Consider the following 20,978-nt stretch of genomic DNA (forward strand, 5'->3'; position numbering starts at 1 on the left):
TATAAACTCATAATAAAACTGTCATTGTAACGTTAAGCGTGCGGACCCTACGGGTTCGAGAACTATGTAGACATGACCTAGAACCATTCTCGGTCAATAACCAATAGCGGGACCTGGATGCCCATATTGGTTCCTACATATTCTATGAAGATCTTTATCGGTCAAACCGCATAACAACATACGTTGTTCCCTTTGTCATCGGTATGTTACTTGCCCGAGATTTGATCGTCGGTATCCAATACCTAGTTCAATCTCGTTACCGGCAAGTCTCTTTACTCGTTCCGTGATGCTTCATCCCGTAACTAACTCATTTGGTCACATTGCTTGCAAGGCTTATAATGATGTGCATTACCGAGAGGGCCCAGAGATACCTCTCCGACAATCGGAGTGACAAAACCTAATCTCGAAATACGCCAATTCAACATGTACCTTCGGAGACACCTGTAGTACTTCTTTATAATCACCCAGTTACATTGTGACGTTTGGTAGTACCCAAAGTGTTCCTCCGGTAAACGGGAGTTGCATATTTCTCATAGTTACAGGAACATGTATAAGTCATGAAGAAAGCAATAGCAGTATACTAAACGATCAAGTGCTAGGCTAACGGAATGGGTCATGTCAATCACATCATTCTTCTAATGATGTGATCCCATTAATCAAATGACAACACATGTCTATGGTTAGGAAACATAACCATCTTTTGTTAATGAGCTAGTCAAGTAGAGGCATACTAGTGACTATATGTTTGTCTATGTATTCACACATGTATCATGTTTCCGGTTAATACAATTCTAGCATGAATAATAAACATTTATCATGATATGAGGAAATAAATAATAACTTTATTATTGCCTCTAGGGCATATTTCCTTCAAACATATATTTGGAAAATGGTCAATATATATCTAAAACATGTTCAACCTGTATATGAAAAATATACAACTTGTTTTTTAAAAAGTCAAAATGTTTTTAAAAATGACTAAAAATAAGATAATGAAACTAACAGAAAAACTGAAAAACAAAGAAATTTGATATAAGAAAGCACAGAAGTTTTTAAAACCGGTCCATAGAAGCTTCCCAAAACCGATTCAAGGAAGCTATTCATTATTGGACCAACCTGATAGCGTGAGCGCCAAAGGCGAGCCATTCTTCAGTCTCACATTAGGCGAGATATAGCCCTAGGGCTTCAGACATTGATTGGCATAAGAGCCCTCGCCTGCCGCGAGAGCTATATCTTGCTTGTAGTGAGAAGGAACAAGCTCTCACGTCACATACTCACTAGCATGCCGGCTCATTAGCGCAGTTACTCGATCGCTGTGGTTCTATTGCTGTTGCTTGGTTTTCTTCGGGTTTTTTTTCATTTTATTTTATTTTCATTGATTCTTTTTATTTTTCAATATGCTTTCTTTTGTTTTTCCTTATTCTTTGATATAGCTTATATTTTCTTTGTTTTTCCTCAGTTTTTATAGGGTTTTTCCTTTTTCTTTGGTTCCTTTTTACTCTTTGATATAAAAATCTTTTTTCTTTGATATAAGTTCTCTTTTCTTCATTTTCTCATTTTTCTTCTCTTTTGGTTTTCTGTTTCTTCATTGGTTTTAATGTTTTTTCGTTATTCTTTGTTTCTTTATTGGGTTGCATTGTTTTTTCATTCTTTTTGCAATTGTTTCTTTGGTTTTCCTTTTTCTTTGATTCCTTTTGTTTCTTTTTTAGTTTTCATTGTTTTTGTTTCCTTCGTTTCTTTTTGTCTTTCGTTCTACATTTTCCATATGCGTCAAGAACATTTTACATGTTTAACATTCATTAAATACAACTTTAATATTTTTTGAATGCATGGTCAATATGTTTTGCATGGACGTTTTTAACATTTTTCAAATTCTTGATTAACATTTTTCAAATACAAGCTTAACGTTTATTTTAGTACATTGTCACATTTTTCTATACACATTTTTAACATTTTAAAATGAATGATTAACATTTTCCAAATACAAGATTAAATTTTTTTAATGTGTCGACAACCATTTTTTATACACATTTAAATTTTTTAATGTGTGGTCAAATTTTTTTTCTATATAAAATTTAAAAATTTCAAAAGCTTGATTAACATCTTTCAAATAAAAATTTAACATTTTTTAGTACAATACAGGATTAACTTTCTTATGGCCAACATTTCTTTCTATACACATTTAACATATTCTAATGCTTGATTAACATTTCTTAAATACTTGTTAAACATTTTTTTAATACATGATCAACATTTTTTCTGTACACATTTAACATTTTTCAAATGCTTGATTAACATTTTTCAAAAACTTGTTTAACACTTTTCGTAAATGCTTGATTAACACTTTTTAAATACATGATCAACTTTTTCATAGACACTGTATATTTTTTGTATACATGAGAGACATTTTTTGTATACATATTTAGCATTTTTCAAATAGTTCGTTCACACTTTTTCAAATGTTTTATGTGAAGTAATTTTTGTAATACTAGTAAATATGTACTTGCAATGCACTTTAATATTAGACATTATATTAACCCAAATGATAACGTCTACATGTGTGGCATATTTGCACATCGCCCAAATGTCTTGATCTACCTTGATTCTGTTTTGCACGGATCCTAAAGGAATCTGAGTGCCATATAGCGTGTTGTGTGGGCGTTAGAGCGCTCGCCCACATGACCGGCAGCGCGTGGTTTGCCAGCTGCGCCATGTGGATGAATCGGTTCCCGCTCACACAGTCACCAACCAGTCCACTCTTCGCCCATACGACGCTCGTATGATGATAGATGGCAATTGCAGTTGCGCGTATACGGCAACTAGGTAAACACACATGGCAACTATAATTCGTTGATAGATTGCAATTACAGTTGCGCGTACGTGGCAATCAGATAAACACATATGACAACTATCAAACCCATTAACCGTCGCGCAAGGGGGAGCAAAGAGCTATGCCATGTCGGGAGATTTTACTGTCACAGGGATTGGGATCACAAGGTAAATTCCCCATGAAGGTAGCCCACTCACGCGACCTCCCCTCTCTCTCGTTTCCTCTCCCATGTAGCCCGCCGCCGCTAGCGTCGCCAGCGGAAGAGGAACGGGCCGCGCTCTCCCACGCAGCCACGCCAACGTCGTCACGCCTTGTGGGAGGAGAAGGTGACGACGACGACGGTTCGATCTGTGGTCTGCCTCGGCATGGCATGGGAGGCAACGGATCGATCCGGTCAACCCAGCGTCGTCACGCTCAAGGCCGTCCGCGGCAGCTGCAAATTGAGGCGGCGACTACAAATCGAAGGTCAGTGCATGTCTCTTCTTCCCATCCCTCCAGGGAAAGTTCTGGAAATCTGGGCGGCGGCGGCAGTCAAGCTGGGCACGGCGCAGACGGCAAACGCAACTGAGGGCGCACAGCGGGTGTGCGTCGGTGCTGTGAGTTGGCTGCGTGCTGCCAGTGGCGTGCGTGTGGTGTTCGTGCTGCTGGAGGCGTGTGTGCGTGCTAGATGTGTGGTGTGAACTGCCGCCGTGGTGTGCGCCTGCTGCGCTGATTTTGTGATTGATTTTCTTCTGTAGGAGCTGAAAGGGACAGACTACCGGGAAGTCAGGGGCTACATATCCTTCCTCTCCTTGATTTTCTCTCCAAAATCAGAGGTAATCTGTTTACTAAATCCATATGTGCTAAATTCTAATGCTTCTAAACATTTCTTGGTCTTATGTGCCTGTTAACTTTTACGGGGAATCTGGTTGTCCTTGTGCTTTACCATTGTGAAGTTCTTCACTATGCCTGCCATTAGACTTGAGAATGGTTTGGACTCAAACTAAAATTTCAGTTCAGTTTTTTCCATTAGTTTGCTTTGGATTGGGTTAAATGGGCTGAGCACCAGTGATAATTTGGTCTAGTGTGGGCTTTAGCAATTATACTAGATCGGCTTAGTTTGGTCTTGACAGAGACCGATCTGTCCCACCCCGTTTCAATCCATAGACAAAAGCTGGATCGAGTGACCAATTCGACTGTACTGTACGAGACCAGCGACTCCATTCGCCTCCGTGGGTTAGATGCCGTTGCTGCCGGTGGCGCATGCTTGACGCCGAGCCTTTTGCAACTGCTGTTGGGTGTGCCCTCTCTTCTAAACCCCCCTTGCCTCTGTAGGTAGAGATGCTGATGACTACAAAACTGTGCAATCTTGGCCACCGGTTCCTCCTCGAGCTCCGAACACCTCTTCGTGCGCGGCGACCGATGCAGCGTCGCCTCCATTGCCGTCACCATCTTCCCAGCCGTGGCGTCCAGGAGCTCGTCGTCGTCCTCGTTCGACGCCTCCGCCTTTGAGGCCAAGAGGCTCTGCCTCGATGCCGACGCGCGGGCCGACACCGCCGTGAGGCTGAGGGCATCACACGCAACCCCCGCCACATCCACCACCGCATCTCTAACTTCGATGTCGCAATCGTCACTGCCGATTTGGTTCGCTCTCTCTCCGTCTCCCTTTCACTTATCTCCCATGCAGCTCCCGCCACAAATACTAGCATGCTGTTCACACTACATCGCAGAATTGGGGAGCCTCACTTTTGAATTTTTAGTCATGCTCAAGCATTGCAGAGTTGTCAATGAACTGACTGCTAATTTTGTTAAGAAAAATAGAATGTTCTCTAAGTACCCTTTGTTTTTTAGAAAAGGAGGATAACAATGCGCCGCTTCATCACTGAGTTACGGAGGTTGGGCGTGTTGACGGATGCACAATGCGTGAAGGTCAATCTGAATTGATTTGCCTAGCAGTACTGTTTATGTCTTTGTGAAGATTGATTTGCTAGCAGCTTATTTTTCTTTTAGATGCTCAGGTCATGTTAAATACTGAGGAATTCTTTGACAGACCCTATAGCAATGTGGCATCTGCGGATGGAGATTGCTAGCAATTCTACTGGTGGTTGATTTTGGCGGGTGGTACAAACTTGATTCAAAATCTGCAGGCAGCAACTCTTCTCATATGATAGAACACTCTCAAGTATCATTGCTGAAAGATGTCATTGTACCTTACACACATTTGCTCCCTACCATGCACCTATCAGAAAATATGGATTGCCCCACTCTTCTGTACTTGAAGGGAGCCAAACACAGACATCAGGTTTGTGTTATTTGTCTATTTGTCATAAAATCAAGCTTCTGGTTTATGCAGTATATTTGGAATGGTTTATGTGCACCTCATCAGTAATTTCATAAAAATGTAAAAATATGTACATATAGTATTTGTAATTTACTTCCTGAGCCTAGGCAAACTGTTCTCTATTTTTTATCATCTTGAAATTCCTGAAATTGTATCACCTATATAGTACATGAGACTAGCACTCTTAATAATGGTAAATGGTTCATTCTACCTAAAAATCTTTTAAGTATCTGTTATATGCGAGGCTAGCTTTTCAAACACAAATGTTTGGTTCTTTTTGTGTGTGTCTATATTTGTACCATAAAGCATCATTTGAACCATTTTGCTTAAATAAACACTGAAGAGCTTAATTTTTGTCTTTCTCACGCCTTTTGTAAAGAACTGATGATCGATAGTGACAACATTACACGTGATTAAGCTGCAACACTAAGTTGTCCCTACGATTTGTATATCTGAACGAAGTAGCTAAATTCAGCCTAGCTTATACTGCTTGCAAAGTACTAATTAAACCACCTATTTGATCAATCCATTTGATTGTTTTCAGGGTGGTTTGTTGCGTGAAAAACTGTGGGACTTGATGGTTAATGAGCCTGATGTTATCATGGAAGAAGGTTTTCCTAATGCCACACGACATGGGCAATCAATTAAAGGGATGCGGGCAGTGGCGTAGGCAGCCCTGAGCCACGCCCCGGGCCAATAGTCAGTGCTACAGTAGCTACAGTAGCTAAACTGCTACAATTACCAAAAGATATCAGCCACACGCCCCGGGCCATGGCCCCCCTAGCCTGGGGCCTGTCTACGCCACTGGATGCGGGTATCAGAGTTGGCCGATGCAACATCACCGATTTGGAAGGAGGGGTGCAAATCTGAGGATGGATTGATGATATAGTTTTTAAACTGTGCTTGCTGATAAGAACTACTCTACATGTTTTTTACAGGTTAATTGTGAGGATGTTGTGCTTTAGAGAAATGATTTGCATGTTGCAAGCTTGTATTTCTATATAGCAAGCCACATGGCGCTAGCAACTCGATCTGCCATACCTAGGTCGACGACGCGGCAGCCTCCATTGCTGTGTCCGGAGGCGAGGAGGGGGAGCAGCCGCTCCCGGACGAGGTCGTCTTCGGCACCTAGATCCTCTTCATCAATCTTTCCCACCTGGACGAACGCACCATCACCTCTTCAGATCACATCACCCTCTTTCTTTCCTTTTCTCTTCATTCCTCTCTGTTCCTCTTACGTTTCTCTCCTTGGACCACTCCAGAAGGTGTCAATTTGTACTATTTTTTCTTGTTGCCTTGTACAATCTGTCAATCATACACTCCTGACCTGTATGTATGTGCTGGCTGATTAATTTGTGCAATACAAAGGACATATTTAACACAATACAAGAGGCCATGGCAGACCAATCTTGCAATTTCACCTTCCATTTGATATCTCTGCTCTAAGATAAGGTAATATTAGTTGGATCCGTGCTACTTCCTCCAATACCGGTATAATGATTGGCATGTGTGTATTGCAGATATGACACACATCTGCTTGGAAATGGAGGCGGTTTCGTCTTGGTCTGTGTCTTTGTCATCCGGCAAGTGTCTAGATTTCTTTTAATTTCTTGAGTATTTTTCTTTTAAAAGCCGAAGTGCAGTGTCATTCCGTTGAGGAGGTTAGCTCTTTTGCTCTTCACAAGTTTCTGCTGATATTTGACTAACGTGGTACTATGATTCGGCACTATCATTTTTGTTTGACTTATATACTTCCATGTTTTTCCTTGTCAGAAACATTCAAGCCACTGTAACATGTTTCGTAAGCAAGACCTTAAATCGTGTTTCCGGATCTGTCTCAACAAGGATATGAAAGAATTACCATCACTATAGCTGGATATCATACATGATATTGGGGATACATACTTGCTATGGTTTTCCCATTATAAGGTATACATGTTGCAGCTATAACGGGCTATTATAAGATACAAGGTATAAGTGTCGTAGCTATATCAATTAGTCTTTCCACTATGAAACAGACCAAAATTGTCATGCATCAACGGTTACCATATATGTGCTATGTACTTCCTGCAAATCCCACACCACTAATTTCCGGTAAACCCACACAACTAATTGATATTGTATAGAATGTAGGGCTCATTTCACGGTAGCGGATCCTCTAACATCCCCAAGGGATGTCACGAAGCTACAGTGAAATGCGTGTGCAAAGCGAAGAAGGGATGTCAGGGTTACTGTAGCAACCACTGTGCAAATTTATTGTAGCATGTACAATAATAAATCAAAAAATAATTTTATTACAACATAAATTTGTTTGTATGTAATTTTTGTAAATGTATACAATAGATTTGTAATTTGCAAATTAATTATAATCATTTTAGGCTTAACCATATGGATGTGAAGAAGGGATGTCACGGTTACTGTAGCTTACGTGACATCCCTTGAGGATGTTAGAGGTCGTTGACTAGATCGTCCTAATTATCGCACCGTACTAAGTGGTTGAATTATCGTTTTGATTGGAGCAAGGCGACTATAGCGGCGAGATCTTATAAGTGGTTCTTAGTGGTGTACCTGCTGAGGGTGATCAATTTGGTCTGGATTGGAATTTACTTTTTTTTTGTGATTGCTTCTCTGAAAATTGATTAAAAAATAATATGCATATTCATTCCTGACATTTGATGCCTAGATGTTTAATTTTATTCTAGAATGTCAGGAATGCCTAGATGTTATTCTTTGGAAGTTCCAACTTCAAACTACTTAGATCATTGTTTCAACATTTTATTTGTTTTCCTATGAAAACATAATTGTGATGTTGGTAGTCGACAAACAATGCATCGAGTGCAAGAATTCTTATGGATCAATGCACATAACAGTTATGCAGCAAGCCTTTCTCTATAAAGTTCAAATTGTATACAATGAAGATTCTGAAGTTGGTCAGATTTTGTATCTTTTTGCTAATATAGATTGTCTTCAGTATTTTGCATGGTTTATGATGTAATTTATGGATCAATATTTTTGCATAAAGCTCCCATGTGGACTATAGTTTTCTTCTGCTGCAGTTGTGTTGCATTAGTTGCCCAACATAAAAGCTCTAAGATTTGGTACATGTTCTCATGCTAATATTTTTAAGCTGCTGATAGTTATACTTCATGTGCTTTGATGATGAATTCATTTAGCAAATGGCATTTTCATGCAAAAGTCAATATTTTCTGCAATTTAAAAGTGCCTTATATTTGCATATAAATTATTTGATGTCACAGTATGAGCCTTTAGGTCCTTATTTAATATATTTACATACCCTTCTCCTTTTAGCCCTCGGGTCTGAAATAAAGTGAATTCTTATTGTAAATACACTTGATTCTTTCCATATGGTAATGACAGTTCTAGGATTAGTTCTTAACTGCTTATGACTTGTTACCAAGTACTTCTACTTAATATTTCTTATTATTTGTTGTCAGATTCACCTAAAGGTACCATATTTATTTTTGTTAATAATTGAAGGGGAGCACGTCCAGCTATCGTACGAGAAGAAGTGCGCGCAGCCAAGGACCCAGGATGCCAGTGGTGTGCAGCCGTTCGCATCGAGAGGACCAAGGCTGCCATCAGGGACCTCCGAACCAAGCTCGACATCTCCGCCGCCTCATTGACTTCTGCGACGACTCATCTGAATGTACATGTATTTATTATAGTGTGCTCGATCTGTCCCCCCAAAAACCCTGATGCTGCCTGTGTTTGATCAATGTTTCGTATTTCGGTGTTGTATGTACATGCTGGCAAAGATGTGGTGAGTCATTGGCGACGTGCACCGGGTGATGAAGCGCACAACAAATGAGGTTGAGGTGAGGCATCAGAGGCATGCCAGCCAACATGTGAGGCAATTCCTATTGTTGTATCTTCTGTCGCCATGTGGCTAGATGCTTCTGTCGATTGATGGCATTTTAGTTTCTTTCTCACGTGGTGCATCAGTATAATAAGTTTATGAAAAATTGCATGTATGTGTTATCTAGACCCAAAAGAAAAATTGAAGGGGCGTTTGCACTGCTCAGTACATTCTCTGAATATGTTGCATTTGCACTGCTCTTTGTAAAATATAATTTGTACTATGAAGTACGCAAACTGACATATGATCTCTTATAAAATACAGACTGAACCTGAGCCAATGACCTATCCTTAGAGGCCTAGAGAAACTATTTGTGATGTATGTTAGGAAGACCGGATTTTGCAAGTTTATTGAAAGATGCAAGTTTCACCATCCACTTGATTGGTCTGCACCTGATTGTATTGCAAAATGGAAGGAGAGAGGTAACATCAATAAATAATCCCACTAAATGTGTTGTCAATTCAGGATATAAATGGAAGGAGAGGGGATATCTTATTGGTTTTCTATAATGCATTCCCCATTTTATTTTTGCAAGCCATTCCCACTTTCTTACCTATACATGATGGCCCTAATTTTCCCTTTTAGATCAGACCCTGTTCCAAATATGATTGAAATGAATCCAATACTAATTATGATTTGCAAGCTGAATATTAAAGTAATAACTACACTCACTACCGCAGGATGTTGCTAATGCGACACTACGATCAGAGACCCTTTCACGAAACTGTGTGCGATGCATTAATCGCAGACGATGGTGTAAAAGAACCATAAAAAAGGTGCAAAATGTTTGCGATGACGGAGCTATCAAACACCGTTCAGATTTTAGTTACGTGTGCAATGCAGGGCACACGGTTAGTCCATTCGAACTATTTGTGATGAGGCAAAACAACAGAAACGGGCAGCCATATCAATATGTGTGCGATATACGGCATACAGTTCACTCCGCTGAACTGTTTGCTATTAGGGTGTGCAACAAAAACGATTAGCCAGATCAAGGTGTGTGTGATATACGGCATACGGTTCACTCAGACGAACTGTTTTCAATTAAGGAACACAACAGAAACGGTTCAACTTAACAAGATGTCTATGATATGCCGCATGCAGAGCACATGAATGAACTGTTTGCAATGAGCCAAAAGAACATAAATGAGACCTGTAAACAAGATGTGTGTGATACGTGGCAAACAAACGACTTGGATGAACTGTTTGTGATGAGAAATTACAACACAGACGGTTAAACAGTAAGTTCGTGTGCGATTCTGTGTGTACAAAATACTTTGAAAAATACAAACTAGTTGCTTGCAGTGGCTAGGAGTATTGCACATGATGCGTCTGCGAGTACTCGTGTGCGATGATTAGTAAGTTACATATACGTTTTATTATGTTAACATGTGTGTGAATTTGCAATATGAACAATTAATATGTAAATGCCTTCTGGACATCAGACACACGCTTAAACTCAAAGAACTATGTACGATACTAATACTTTCCATGAAAATTTAAGAACTTAGCTAACAACATTTGAGTAACATATATATATATAGTGGTTACACTATTTGACAAAAGGAGGATCTTTGTAACATAATTTTGACAACCATATGGTCCATATTTAGATATTTAACATAGTAACAACTATCACATTTTAAGAGGCTAACGGCCAACGATCATATGATCCATATGTACATACTTAATATAGTAATAGCTAGCACATTTTAAGAGGCTAAGGGCCAACAACCACAACTATCCGCTGGAAGCAGCTTGATCACACGACTCGGCATCTCGTCAATGAAAAGGAAGATCCCTCCTGTGCCTTGGTAGAGCATGAGTAGAATAGTGTCTTCAATTTTCTAATATGGATGCATTGCCACGACAAGCGAGAAGTTGTTAATTTGAATGGTTCCATTTCTGCGGGAAATGCATTACCTTACAATCACTTTGACGTTATTAGCAGGAACAAGTGTAATTCGACCGCGCCGGAAAATCAAACCAGGAACTGCTACAACGGGCAATTTCTGTTGAAATATAGAATAAAAACCAATTGTAGGAAAAATTTGTCATATATATATATATATATAGTTTATGAGCATCAACATTAAAATAAGACTTTTTACCAGCGTTTTATGCACACAATTGGTCTTGTTCAATGTGTGCACCATATGTATAATTAATCCCATCCAAAATCCAACGTTCATACGCTGTGCTATCTCTGTCAGATCATCAACAAAGTCTATCACATGATTCAAGTCCTTCCAGTGAAATTTGGTACGCTTAGTAACATACAGATCGTTCACTATGCATCCAAAATATCCTGCTTAAAAGGTGGAAAGGTATTATTTATTCCGAACATGGCAGAAGAATATATGGTGTGCATAATTTGGTAAATAGAATTTTTTACTGCCTAGGAACGAAGTTAGAAAATGAAATCACAATTGGTTGCTTAAATAGTGATCAATTAGCCGAACAAATACCCCGATTTTGCTAAGTAATATGACAGCATGGAGAAAGTTGAAAGGACACTAACCTCGATCAGACTTTGATCGGCTGATGACGTTGTGGAAGTAAACATCCATGTTAATTAGGCCAAGCTGTGGTGCACGCACTAGAATTTTATTGCCAGCTTTCAGTTCATAACACTTAGATGTTTTTCTCCAAAGGCCTGCATTAAAATAGGAGTGACCATCTTTATCAAGTTTTACGCTAACCGTCATTGTATGTCCATGCTGCGTTGTCAATATGACATCCTGGGAGTCATCAACAAAGTTAAGCCCAAGATTTCCTTCTACTCCTATTCTTGCAAAGCAAGGGATGTACTGCTTGAAATAAAAATTAAGATCGTAAATTAGATATATTGAAATAACAGAGTAAGATGCAAATGTGGGAGTAACTGATAGAATAGAGCAATATATAGATGAAAGCAAAATACAAAAATACATAATTAAAATAGATAATGTAACAAAGATTTGATGCAAATATATAGATAACAACATACGGTATATGTTCACAAATTTAGGCCATGCCGACCATGGTAAGTTGAGATTGAACATACTGAGCGCTCGCTGAAGTCATCCGGAATGGTGAGATAGAATTTCGTTTCCGACTGGCCGCGACCAGACTTGCCCGACTTGTGCTTGCACTATGGACACATGAATGAACACCCACGAATCAGCTAGAACAAAAATGATTCCATGACGATTTCCGCCGGTTGATTAACAGCGATGGACGAACTGCGATAAGAGATGAGTGAATGTTTTGCTAAGTTGATTACCTTCTCCATGAGAAAAATCCCCGGCCCAATCCCGCAGAAAACCCCATTCGACAAGAGTCTAGAATGTCGGTGCAGATAGGCGGCGGAAAGCGGTAGGGGAGAAATCCCGTGCCGTTTGGAGCGTGACTCCGCCCGCCAACAACAGCGCCGTCAAGCTTAGGGTGGCCGCCGCGATAGAAGTTGATGAGGTGCAGAGTTGCGGAGGAGTCCGCTGTGAGTGGGTGGGGACGAAGGGGGCAAGGGTTTTCTTTTTTCCTTTTGCATGTGTTAGTGAACACACATGGTTCGCAGAGGCGACGGAGATGAATCGTGTGTGATAGTAAATCACCGAGATTCAATGGGAATCCAAATTTCCTTTGTCCTTTCTCCATGAGTTTTTCTCTATGATGAACATAAACCCTGCTAATCACCATGTTCAGATTTGGCACTTTTGCGGGTTCATTTACAATATTTAGGGGATTATGTGCATTTTCTAGGCATTAATGCACATAATTCAAATTCAAACAATCGGTGCTTGAAAAGGTGCACGAGAACGGTCTGGAAAACCATGGTCATGCTATTTAGTAAATTCTCATGCCTTTTACAAGGAACGGGCAGATATTTCAAGGAAATGTGTTTACTGGTACTATACAAAAATGAAATACATGCTTGGAAAACACGACCCTTGGCATGGTGCCATGGTATGGCCTCACCATGCCCTGGTAAAAAATTGAGAATGTTTGTCTTATGCCGTCATGCACGCCATTCATAACTCGAACCATCACCGAGGAAAATTCATGGTTTCGAGGGGAATCAACAATATTGAAGGGGCCGGGAATCCAAATTTCCTTCCTAGCTTGTCATTTAGTTTTTTCTACAATCAACATACCCCCTCGAATGTAACGTGCTCAAATTTGGCATTTTCTGGGCTCATTTACCATATTAGGGGATTATGTGCATTTTCTAGGCATTAATCCACATAATTCAAATTCAAACAATTGGTGCATGGAAAGGTGCACACGAACGGTCTGGAAAGACCATACTCGTGGTATTCAGTAAATTCTCAAGCCTTTTACAGGCAATGGGCAGAGATTTCAAGGGAATGCGTGGCAATAGTCAACCAAAACGCGTCATTTACTGGGTGAGCAACTATAGAAGAATTAATTACGTGCTTGAAAAACATGACGCCTGGCATATGGTGCCATCATGGTATGGCCTCATCGTGCCCTGGTTAAAAGCTGAGAAGGTTTGATTAATGTCTTCATGCACGCCCTTCATAAATCGAACCATCACCGAGGAAGTTCCAGGCTTTCGAGAGGGAAACCAGCAAGATTGAAGGGGAATCCAAATTTCCGTCCTAGTTTGTCATTCAGTTTTTTCCAACGATCAACATACTGCCTCAGATGCAACGTGTTCAAATTTGACATTTTTCCGGGCTCATTTACCATATTTAGGGCATTATTTGCATTTTCTAGGCATTGATGCACATAATTCAAATTTGAACAACCAATGCATGAAATGTGCACAAGAACGGTCTGGAAAACCATGCTCGTGCTATTTAGTACATTCTCATGCCTTTTAGAAGGAATGGGCTGATATTTCAAGGAAATGTGTGGCAATAGTCAACCATAAACGCGTCATTTACTGGGTTAACAACTATACAAAAATGAAATAATGCTTGGAAAACATGACGCCTGGCATGGTGCCATGGTATGGCCTCACCATGCCCTGGTAAAAATTTGAGAATGTTTTCCTTATGTCGTCATGCACGCCTTTCATAAATCGAACCATCACCGAGGAAGTTTCATGGTTTCGAGGGGGAAATCACCAAGATTGAAGGGGGATCCAAATTTCCTTTGGCCATGAGTTTTTTTTTCTATGATGAGCATACACCCTGCAAATCACCGTGTTCAAATTTGACACCTTTTCGGGTTCATTTACCATATTTAGGGGATCATGTGCATTTTCTAGGCATTAATGCACATAATTCAAGCTCAAACAATCGGTGCATGAAAGCGTGCACAAGAACGGCCTGGAAAATGATGCTCGTGCCATTTAGTAAATTCTCATGCTTTTTACAAGGAATGGATAGATATTTCGATAAAATGTGTGGCAATAGTCAACCACAAGCGTTTTTATTGGGTTTTCAACTATAGAAAAAATGAAATAAGTGCTTGAAAACATGACGCTTGGCATGGTGCCATGGTATGACCTCACCATGCCCTGGTAAAAATTTGAGAAGGTTTGGCTTATGTCGTCATGCACGCCCTTCATAAATTGAACCATCATCGGGGAAGTTCCATGCTTTCGAGGGGGAAATCATCGAGATTGAAGGGGAATCCAAATTTTCTTTGTTCTTTGCCCTGGAGTTTTTTTCTACGAAGAACATACACCCTGCAAATCACCGCGTTCAAATTTGGCATTTCTCCGGGCTCATTTACCATATTTAGGGGATTATGTGCATTTTCTAGGCATTTGGCGCATATAAATTCAATCCAGCTACAGTTGCACGGATGTGATGTGAGGGACTTGGAGTGCCGTTCGATCGCGGCGCATCCTACGGTGCACACATGCGATCCGCGTGGGTGGGATTCTGACCAATCATAACGCAACACACAATAGCCTCAACGCACACTGTTTCCGGAAGCAACGGAGATGAACCATGTGCGATAATGAACGAGCAAAATTGTAAGGGAAGCCAAATTTCTTTGTCGTTTGTCGTTGAGCTCCTAAAAACAACCGCACTGTACGGCTGCCCGACCCCTCCGTTCCAGAGCTCTCTCCAAGCGTCGTTCATGGCATCACGACGCACTATAGGACCTTGAGAAGAGGTGTCTAGAGGGAGGGTGATTAGACACTAAGAGCCAAAGTTGCAGTTTTTAAGTTTCTTTAAAGTTTAAGTGGAGTTTAGGCACAAGTTTAACATTCACAACACATATCAAGCAAGCATGCAAAGAGTATATGAGCAGCGGAAATTAAAGCATGCAACTTGCAAGAATGTAAAGGGAAGGGTTTGGAGGATTCAAACGCAATTCGAGACATGGATGTTTTTGGCGTGGTTCCGATAGGTGGTGCTATCGTACCCACGTTGATGGAGACTTCAACCCACGAAGGGTAACGGTTGCGCGAGTCCACGGAGGGCTCCACCCACGAAGGGTCCACGAAGAAGCAACATTGTCTATCCCACCATGGCCGTCGCCCACGAAGGACTTGCCTCACTAGCGGTAGATCTTCACGAAGTAGGCGATCTCCTTGCCCTTACAAACTCCTTGGTTCAACTCCACAATCTTGTCGGAGGCTCCCAAGTGACACCTAGCCAATCTAGGAGACACCACTCTCCAAGAAGTAACAAATGGTGCGTTGATGATGAACTCCTTGTTCTTGTGCTTCAAATGATAGTCTCCCCAATACTCAACTCTCTCTCATAGGATTTGGATCTGGTGGAAAGAGGGTTTGAGTTGAAAGCAACTTGGGGAAGGCTAGAGATCAAGATTCATATGGTAGGAATGGAAAATCTTGGCCTCAACACATGAGTAGGTAGTTCTCTCTCAGAAATAGGATACTGGAAGTGTAGGTTCAGTCTGATGGCTCTCTCCACGAATGAAGAGGAGGTGAAGGGGTATATATAGCCTCCACACAAAATCTAACCGTTACACACAATCTACCAAACTCGGTGGGACCGAATCGTTAAACTCGGTCAGACCGATTTAGCAAATAATGTGACCGTTAGGGTTTTCGGTGGGACCGGAATGCAACTCGGTGGGACCGATTCGGTTAGGGTTAGGGCATAACGTAATCTCGGTGAGACCGATTACACAAACTCGGTAGGACCGATTTTGGTAATTAGCTAACCAGAGAGTTGGTCAGGCAAACTCGGTTGGACCGATTATCAAACTCGGTGGGTGACCAACTTGTCTTCAGTCGACTCGATCCATTCTCTTCTTTCGTCGAGTGATCTTTCGGGCTTTGACGATTTCCGAGCGACGGATCGCAGGAAATCCCGCGTCTGACAGACCGGTCTGCCGTTCGCGGATTCTGCGGGATGCAAAATTTGGGGAAGCGCGCGAAACGGAGCGGACCGCGGCGTTCGGATGGGACGGGATATAGACGCCTCGATCCCCGTGCCGCTTTCTTCGCCATGTATCCCGCCTGCATAACTGTTCCTGGATATGATTAGATCGACCGGGCCCACCTGTCATCCACTCGGAAGGGACCTTATAAATGCGCCCGGCGAGGGTTTTTTGTACAGTGCCTCAGCATTCTCTTTCTGTGCTCTCTTCGTCTCCGCCCGACGCGCTCGCTCTCGCCTCCGCCCAACCTCTCCTCGCGCGTCTCACCGGCAACCATGGCCAAGGAGAAGATGGCGGCGCTGGAACGCGCGAAGAAGGCATCGGCAACGGAGAAGGCGAAGAGGAGATCCACCAGCCGCGGCGGGTCTTCGTCTAGATCCCGCCTGCCGAAGGGCTGGGTCCAAGGAGATTGGATCCAGTCGACCATCACGGAGAAAGATCTCCTCGACATGGCCAACGAGGGCTTGATTCCCCATGGAGCTGTGAGGCTTCCGGGGAAGGAGTGGCAGCCCCAGCCAGAAGAGGGTGAGTGCGTGCTCTTGGCCACCCATGTTGATCGGGGATTTTCTTTGCCGCCGAGTATTTTCTTCCGTGGTTTCTTGAATTTCTTTGGAGCGCAGGTCCACCACTTTACCCCAAATTCTATCGCCTATCTTGTCGCGTTCGTGTCCATGTGTGAGGGTTTTCTGGGCTGTCGACCGCACTGGGGCTTGTTCAAGCATATATTCACGTGTCGCTCTCAGACTGTGAAGAAGGCGAGCCCAGGCGACGAAAGAACCCGAGTCGTCCAAATGTGTGGGGGCCTGGGGATCCAGGTGAGGAATAAGAGCACCTTCCCAGCCATGACTTTTCCCGAGTCAGTCAGAGGCTGGCAGTCGACCTGGTTCTACTGCCAGGATCAGTCGACGCCGGGGCAGTCGAGTGGACTCCCTTAGTTTACCATGGACCGAGTGAACAAGCCCTCCTCTCTGAAGTTGATTCCGGAGGAGAAAGCTGACGTGAAGATGTTGATGGAGCGCGTGGTACAGTTGGTTCGGGAGGGAGTGACGGGCATGGATCTCCTGGAGGTTTTCCTTAGGCGTCGTATCCAGCCCCTTCAGTTCCGGAGCCACTGCATGTGGTTGTACTGTGGGACTGAAGACGAGACTCGAGTCCATCCAGAAGCAGTCGACGATGTCACTCTGGAAAGATGGATGGCCGCCGTTACCGGAAACAAGGATAACCCACGCGGAGCCAGAAGGGTTCCTCCACTCGACCACAATAGTGATCCAGACAAGGTATGCCTGCTCTGCTCTCCACTGTGTTCTTGTCATACTCATTTCTGTTTATTCTGCCAATTGGTCGATTGATCCTTGTCTTGATGTCTATCAGGCCCTCACCGAGCTGTACTCGATGCCCAATGGAGCACAGGCTCCGACTGAAGAGGGTGAGGCAAGTGGGGGCGAGAGCCAGGAGGAGGAGGAATGGGACTCGGATGTTGCTGAGGATGATGATGACGATGACGACGATGACGGTGATGAAGATGACGCTGACGACGAGGAAGAAGAGGAGGAGGAGGTCGTACCACCGCGCTCAGAAAGGCGGTCGAAGCTTGTCCACAACCCTTCGACTGAACGTGGCAAGGGGGTTGCGACCGTTGCACAGTCGACCAAGCGCCCTCGGACCACCTCTCCGGCGCCGACTGAAAAGGCGCCGAAGCAGCCCCGGGCGGCTCCGTCGAAGCCGACCAAGCTCCTGCCGAAGATGAAGGTGTCCATCCCCACCATATCAGGGTAATCATGCTGCTTAAGTCTTCTTATTTTGTGTGAACTTTGTCTCTGGTTGACGCTGAAGTTAGTCGACTGATTCTTTGGAGTTGCAGTGCTGCTACTTCTGAGACCTCAGCCCGGGCTGATGACCATGATATGGAGGACGCAGCAACCTCAAAACCAGGTACTATATTCTTAACGCCGTTTTCAGTCGACTGACTCATGATCTCTAATCCCGATTCTTCTTTGTAGCTCCACCCAATGTTGTTATCACTCTCCCTGATGATGATGAGGATGAGGAACCACTGAAGCGCAGAAGGAGTAGGAAAGCGTCCGCCAGCAGGGTGCCCCAGGATGTGACGGCGCCTGAGATTGTGATTGCGGAGGAAGAGAACACCACTCGACACACTGTGTCCTTTGCAGATCCACTGACGAGTGCTCAGCAGCCCTCCCTCTTCACGACGCACCACGTCCCAGAGGACCAAGCTGGCGCCGCGAAGGAGGCGATACGCCAGGCAGGGATCATGATGGAGCAGTTAAGGACCATCCGGGATGCGAGCCAGGCAGCTTACGACGCCAGTTCCGCCCTTCAAAGCAATGTTCAGGTCAGTCGACCACCGCCTGTTCTGTTAGGATATGCTATCAAAAACTTTTCTTTCTAGAATTTATAGTAGTCACCCACTGGGTGTGTCCATTCAGACTTCGTGTTAGCGGGGGCACGCTGAGTGCACCCGCTGGGTGTAGTCCCCAAGGCTAAGGTCGACTGCTGGCAGTCGGCCTTAGGCTTTATAATTTCAGTCTTTCTGTCATTCGACCAAGTCGACTGGATTTCGCAAACCGGTCGACTGGTCGACTCTGTCTTCAATAGGATTAGTGGGGGCACGCTGAGTGCACCCACTGGGTGTAGTCTCCAAGGCTAAGGTCGACTGCTGGCAGTCAGCCTTAGGCTTTATAATTTCAATCTTTCTGTCATTCGACTATGTCGACTGGATTTCGCAAACCGGTGGGGGCACGCTGAGTGCACCCACTGGGTGTAGTCCCCGAGACTGTGGTCGACTGCTTGCAGTCGACTACAGTCTTAAAGAATACATCTCTTTTTTTTTGAGGTCGACTGGTCGACTCTATCTTCAATAGGATTAGTGGGGGCACGCTGAGTGCACCCACTGGGTGTAGTCCCCGAGACTACGGTCGAATGCTTGTATTCGGCTGTAGTCTTAGAAACGTGTGATTTTTCCCTTTTTCACTCGGAAGTGAATTATTTTTGACATCTAGTCGATTGGTTCTTCGTAGAACTCCTGTGATCTTGTGGCTCGCTACTCTGAGCTGGAAAACAAGCACACTCAACTCGAGCTGAACTTGAAGCTGGTTCAGGAGAAGCTAACGAAGGCAAAGGAGGAGACCGAAGGTATGTTTGGTGAGACCCTGACGACTGCTTTTCCCCTTGTTTGTTTCAAAATCTGATCTTGCTGTAACTTGCAGGTAAGGTAAGGGAGGCCCAACAGAAGAAAGACCTTGAACTAGCTGAGAAGATCAAGCTTGCTGACGAGAAGTTAGCTTCAGTCACCAAGCTTGAACAAGACAATACCAATCTGAAAGCTGCTCTTGGGATCGCCAACAAGGAGGTCAGTCGACTAAAAACTGATAAAGCTGCCCTGACCGACCAAGTCAGTAAGTTGACTGGGAAGAAAAATGATCTGGAGGCCTTCCTGAGTGGTCTTGCTAAGAAGCTGTTTCTTATGCTTGAAGGTAAACCTCTATGCTCGGCAATCATTTCCAATCGTGGTTTTTCCATTCGACCTTTCCCTTGACTCAGTGATCGTCCTTGCAGAATTTTGCCAAAACTTTGAAGAAGAAACTAGCCGGCTGGAGCCAAACCTCGACCCCGTCAATTCTCCGGTGAACGACGAAGTTGCCATGGATGTTTTTCGACTGGAGTCCCGTGTTGCAGCTGTCGTGGACTATCTCGCAAGGCTGAAGGTCGCCACATCTCGCATCGACTCGACGCTCTGGCCCGGGGAGACACTTCAGAATGACCTTGAGTCGCTGATGGCTCGCTTGAACACGATCCCTGGTCGAGTGCAGGAATGGAAAAAGTCCTCGGCTCGGTGCGGTGCAGATGTTGCTCTGTGTCTGGCCCGAGTCCACTGCAAAGATGCGCGAGAAGAGAAGCTGGCGGCCCTCCGGGTGGCCAACACCAAGAAACACGACTTCAGGTCCTTTATGGAAACTTTCCTTGCGGCTGCCACTCGGATCGCAGACGGAATTGATCTTGATGAGTTTGTTGCACCTTCCATCCCTCCTCAGGAGGGGTAAAAAACTTCTTCTAAGCTCGACGCTTTAAATTTGCCTCGGAATGCCGAGTGGAATTGTAACCGATAAACCTTAACGGGCTTAACGCCTGAGCACTTTCGGTTCCTTTAGATATCGATTCGAACTTGAATTTGGTGCTTGAATATGATTGCTTTTGCAGGTTCAAAGCAGGGCGCCTTTACTGCAATCGACTTATTCCTTAGTCCACTTAGGCGAGCACTGGGCTGCGGCTAAGCCTCCGAGTGGAAGTCCGGCTTACCACTCGGTAGGATTTCGATAACTTAGGCGAGTACTTGGACTGCAGCTAAGCCTCTGAGTGGAAGTCCGGCTTACCACTCGGTAGGATTTTGATAACTTAGGCTAGCACTGGGCTGCAGCTAAGTCTCCGAGTGAGAGGTTTACTCTTCAATCGGTAGGATTTTTATAACTTAGGCGAGTGCTTGGACTGCAGCTAAGCCCCCGAGTGTGAGGTTTGCTCTTCACTCGGTAGGATTTTTATAACTTAGGCGAGTGCTTGGACTGCAGCTAAGCCCCCGAGTGAGAGGTTTGCTCTTCACTCGGTAGGATTTCGATAACTTA

At 43.6% G+C, this 20,978-nt stretch overlaps 1 long non-coding RNA gene across 17 annotated transcripts; it reads left to right on the plus strand.

The window, feature by feature from the left end:
- The first annotated feature begins 2,987 nt into the window (after positions 1–2,987).
- LOC123092244 (uncharacterized) lies at positions 2,988–9,681 on the plus strand. 17 transcript variants are annotated; one of them, XR_006444419.1, is made up of 8 exons: positions 2,989–3,295; positions 3,568–3,645; positions 4,145–4,453; positions 4,661–4,738; positions 4,820–5,111; positions 5,695–6,602; positions 6,671–7,079; positions 8,649–9,208. It is a non-coding gene; the product is annotated as an uncharacterized lncRNA (long non-coding RNA). The 17 variants fall into 17 exon arrangements; XR_006444417.1 differs by having other exon boundaries at positions 4,828–5,111; XR_006444414.1 differs by having other exon boundaries at positions 4,860–5,111.
- Positions 9,682–20,978: the final 11,297 nt, after the last annotated feature.

Source organism: Triticum aestivum, chromosome 4B, assembly GCF_018294505.1.
Source record: "Triticum aestivum cultivar Chinese Spring chromosome 4B, IWGSC CS RefSeq v2.1, whole genome shotgun sequence".
Classification (NCBI taxonomy): Eukaryota; Viridiplantae; Streptophyta; class Magnoliopsida; order Poales; family Poaceae; genus Triticum; species Triticum aestivum.